Genomic DNA, 5,107 nt, shown 5'->3' on the forward strand with positions numbered 1-5,107 from the left:
ATGGAAGTTACTATTGCTCTAGTCCCAAATCTAAGGTCAACTACATGCCTAACTCTATACATGTCCCGTAGGGAGTAGATTAGAAAACTCCAACCGCTATTCACAGAGTTGCTAATGAGCTCTTAGGGATTCCAAGTTATAAATCTCTTCATATAATTATAGACCCAACCCTTTGGTCCAGAAGATCCCTCTAACCACGATTAAAGCTCCCTAGATACCAAGATCACCTCAACGCTTCACCTCGCTGCACTGCTAACGCAACTGCCCGGGCCGGAGGTTCATCCCTTTTAGACCATTCACTCAACCATGGCCACAAAGAACTCAAGGAACGGAGGTAGAATTCATCACGCCGAAGGAAAGGGGACGCCTCCCTGCACCTCCCCTCGACTCACCCTCCTTCAACCCCTCTCCAACCTAGCTTTAGTCTAACGCCATGGGCCATGTGTCACTCACTCACAAGGTTACCAATCGAGGAACTCTTAACCCTATTGTCACTCTAGGGAAATGTTCGCGACAATCAAGCATACAACGTCGGAACTCACAATAAACATCAATCTATCGAAAGCATAACAAAGGGATTCAATGAAACGACTACATCCTAGGGTTCACAAATACCCAGCACCCACTCAGGGCTTTAGCTTCCATGGAGCGAGCACAATCAAAGAAATAGAATGTAAAAAGCAATGAATCCATAAAGAAATCTGACAGTCGTGATCGATGGTCTTGCCGAAAGTCCTCTACTCATCGTCAAGTTGATTCTGCAGTATAGGATATGCCCCGTCGGAAGCTCCCCTACCAACATTCTTCCTAAGGTAACGACGATGTCGAAGCCATAGAACCTCTCCAAAACATTGGCCACTCCCCTCAAAACCCTAGCCGAAGCCCCTCTCTCGAAGTCGAAAAGATGGAGAAAAGAATACTAAAATCGTGCTGATTCGGCTTTAAATAGGGCTAGAATCGGTGACTAAGACCGGTGTGGATGCTTTCCACGCCTGCGCGAATTTCCACATCGGGTGTGGACAATTTCCACGTGCCCGTGGCTCGATCTCTTCCTCGAAACTCATGTTTTCGCGCCAGGCCAGAACAGCATTCCTCGCTAAAGCACCTGACCCATACTTCCTTCGAGTCCATACTTTCACTCGAGTAATGCAACCGGCCCACGCTCATGTCGCGGATCACTTTAATGATAGGCAAGTCGGGTGGAGCTCTTGTTCTATGTGCATAAGTCGGAATGCTCGAGTGTGACCGCCTTTTGTGCCCCTCATATAGATGTGCCAAACTCGACACGAGGAGGTTGGCACACACTTCAGCATCTCACACTCGACCCATGTCTTCGCTTGAACCCTAGCAAGATTTCCTCCAAAAATCAGGCATTGTGATCCACATTGGCTCCTTTTACTCAAAGTCGGCCTCCGATAAGTGTTTGTTTGATATGAATGCGAAGCATCTTTACTTATGTTGAGCATTACGCTTCTTAGGTCCCGACGTACACTTAGTAGCACTACCACCTTTTGAACTCTACCATCGAAACTCATGTTTGATGTTAAAGGGATTAGTTAGGTTTATGTTTTATGCTAAACTCTGAAAAAAAAAAGGAAAAAATGAAAAGAAGGAACAAAATAGTATTATTGTTTATTTTGTTTCGCTGGTGGAAAGAGCTACCACACCTATGAAGTATGAAGCTACTCCCACAAGTCGGATACTAGTTATGCCCTAACGAGAGGAAAGAGCTATCTCATAGGATGAGTGAAAGCTACCACTGGTGGAAAGAGCTACCACCGAAAGTGTGTGAAAGCCACTTAGCGGCATGGAAAGGGCTGACCTTAGAAGATGTGTGAAGTTACTACCATCTTTTAAAATTTTTATCACTTTTGTAGATAATTAAGTCCCTTGTACTTAGAATTTTGAGGAGTATAACTTGGGGTGCTTTGAGTGAGTTCACACACTTACATGAAATTCGGGTTTGTTGTCCTTTTTGATTCAAGTTTTTAGCTAGAGCATTGATTTTTCAGTATTTAGTCGATAAAATTTTCCTTACTTGTAGAATACTTTCTTTGTATACTCGGTGAACCTAAGGCCAAGCATCAATATTTTCTTCATTAATGCATAGAATGTTTTAATGTTTGCTTTCGAGGACAAGAAAAAGCTTAAGTGTGGGGGAGTTTGATAAGGCCAGTGCGATATGAATGCGAAGCTGCTCATTCCTTATGTTGAGCATTACTTTTCTCAGTTTTTTACATTAATATGTGTGTTTTTATGTTACTTTTATGCAGGTAGGGTTGTGAGGCCGAGTATGAAAGGAAATAGGGCCAATGTGGATCATAATGCACCTATTTTGGAGGAGATCTTGCTAAGGTTCAAAACGCCAAGACATAGGGATCAGTGTGAGATGCTAGAGTGTGTGCCAACCTCCTCGCATTCGAAAGTGAGTACATCCATTTGAGGGGCACAAAGGCAGGCACACTCGAGCATTCCGCCTTATGCATACAAGAACAAGAACCCCACCAACATATATATCATTGAAGAAGCAAGTGATTCACGACGTGAACGTGTGCCCGCTTATGCTACTCCCCGATGAAAGTATGGAATTCGGGAAGTTATTCATGTCAAGACCGTAGGAGCAATCGTAGCAACATCAGAAAGACTGCTCACACCGGCCGAGAAATCAGAGAAATGAGAATCCACACGGGCGTGTGGAAATTATCCACGCCCTGTGGAAATTCCAGACGGGCGCTGTATCGTCCCACGCCCCTGTAGTCGCCCGATTCCAGCCCTATTTAAAGCCGATTCAGCCCCGATTTTGGTATTCTTTTCTCCATCTTTTCCCCAACTTGCGAGAGGGCTTCGGCTAGGGTTTTCGAGGGGTATTGGCCAAGGTTTTGGAGAGGTTCTACGGCTCTGACATCGTGATTCCATTAGGAAGAAGGTTGGTAGGGGAGCTTCGATCGAGGCGTATCCTATACCGGATGAAGGAATCCTTGGACGACGAGTAGAGGACTTTCCACAAGACCATCGACACGACCATCGAGGGGGTTTCTTTATGGATTCATTGCTTTTACATTCGATTTCTTTGATTGTACTTAGCTCCATGGAGAGCTAAACCCCTAGTGGGTACTTGGGTGATTGTGAACCCTAGGATGTATTCGTTTCATTGAACTTCTTTATTATGCTTTCAATAAATTGATGTTTATTGTTAGTTCCAACCTTGAATGCTTGATTGTATGAACATTTCCCCTAGAGTGACACTAGGGTTGAGAGTTCTTGTTGGTAACCTTGTGAGTGAGTGACACACCACGAGCTGCTAGACAAAAGCTAGGTTGGAGAGGGTTGAGAGGGTGAGTCGAGAGGTACAGGAGCGTCCCCTTTCCTCCGACGTGATAGATTCTACCTCGCTCCTCGAGTTCTTTGCGCCATAATAGAGTGAATGGTCTAAGGGATGAACCTCCACTGGGGCCTAGTTGCGCGTGCAATGGAGTGAAGCGCTGAGGTGATCTTAGTATCTAGGGCTTAATTGTGGCTAGGGACCTTCCACTGGACCAAAGGGTTAGGTCTAAATCTAGGAAGAGATTTATCACTTGGAATCCCTAGAGCTCATTGCAACTCTATGCGAAAGTGTGAGGTGTTGAGATTGTTCGATTTCTCCTCCGGGACATGTATAGAGTTAGGCATAGTTGACCTTAGATTTGGGACTATGTATGTAAGGATTTCCACGACTCACCATTGCATTGATTAGGAAGCATAATAGAGAGTTCTTGCACTTGAAGCGATTATCCTAGGTGAAAGCATCATCCCGAGTACCCCATCTTTATCGATTGCCTTGCCTCCTCCTTACTTTTTGCTCTCTTACTTGTTGCTTTTTAATTTCTGAGAATTGAATCATTACCACACTTATCATTGTTGATACTCCACATAGCTAAGAATCGAATTAAGTGTCTTTACTCCCTACTCCCTCGTGGATTCGACCCCGCTCATCCCGGGATTATTACTTCGACAAACCTGCACTTATGGATATAAGCAAGGGATCTTGTCAAGTTTTTTTGAGCTGCTGTCGGGGAGTTAGGCGTTTAGAGATACTTTTGCACTTTGTTTTCTTAGCTATTTCACTACACATTCTATTTCATATCTTCTTATTCTATCATCGCTCTGATTTTCTTTTTCTTTACTTTTTGGTGCAGCTCCGTGTTATGACCCGAGGGAATCCATCAATATTGATTGAAGGAGACCCCGAGCTTGAACGTACACTTCAAGGAAAGGGAAAGAACTCTGACAAGAACAACTCTAATCCAAATTGATTTGGAAGTAGAAGGATCTCGACAACATGGCAGTAACAAAAATGAGCAACAACGAACACTATCCGATTATGCCGCATCTTTCAGGTTGGGGACACAATCGAGTATTGTGCGCCCCCCAATTACAGCTCGAAAATTTTCGAGCTAAAGCCGAGATTCATCCATATGTCGCAAAGAAGTCCCAGCACAATTCAACGGTTTGGCCGATGAGGATCCAAACAAATACATAGAGAGCTTCCTCGAGGTGTGTGACATGTCAAGATAAATGGTGTGACGGATGATGCCATCAAATTGAGAGCTTTCCCATTTTCCTTAAAGGGGAAAGCGAAGCAGTGGCTACACTCATTACCTAGAGCATCAATCACTACATGGGAGGAGATGGTAGAAGCTTTTCTAGCCCGTTATTTCCCTCCCGAAAAATCAGCAAAGCTTAGGAATGAGATCTCATCCTTTATGCAGTTGGAATTGGAGTCTCTATTTGAGACATGGGAAAGGTTCAAGGAACTCCTGCGCAAGTGTCCGCAACACGGATTCCCGGAGTGGATGATTGTTCAAACCTTCTACAATGGTTTGAACCCGAGTACAAGGCAACTCTTGGATGCGGCGGCAGGAGGTACCTTAGGTAGCAAAACCCCCGACGAGGCTCGTCAATTGATTGAGGAAATGGGGTTAAATAGCTACCAGTGGAACGCTAGGGAAAAGAAAAATGTGGCTGGTCTCCATGAAATTGATGCGGTAACTTCATTGGCGGCCTAAGTGGAGAGTTTGAGTAAGAAGCTAGATCTTATAGCTTCGAATAGAGTTGCGGCCGTGACCAA

General features: G+C 44.5%; 1 non-coding gene across 1 annotated transcript; it reads right to left on the minus strand.

Annotated features, from left to right (window-relative positions):
- Window positions 1–4,715: 4,715 nt before the first annotated feature.
- LOC120268187 lies at window positions 4,716–4,822 on the minus strand. Its single transcript, XR_005538854.1, has one exon. It is a non-coding gene; the product is annotated as a small nucleolar RNA R71 (small nucleolar RNA).
- Window positions 4,823–5,107: the final 285 nt, after the last annotated feature.

This window comes from Dioscorea cayenensis, chromosome 8 (genome assembly GCF_009730915.1).
Source record: "Dioscorea cayenensis subsp. rotundata cultivar TDr96_F1 chromosome 8, TDr96_F1_v2_PseudoChromosome.rev07_lg8_w22 25.fasta, whole genome shotgun sequence".
Taxonomy (NCBI): Eukaryota; Viridiplantae; Streptophyta; class Magnoliopsida; order Dioscoreales; family Dioscoreaceae; genus Dioscorea; species Dioscorea cayenensis.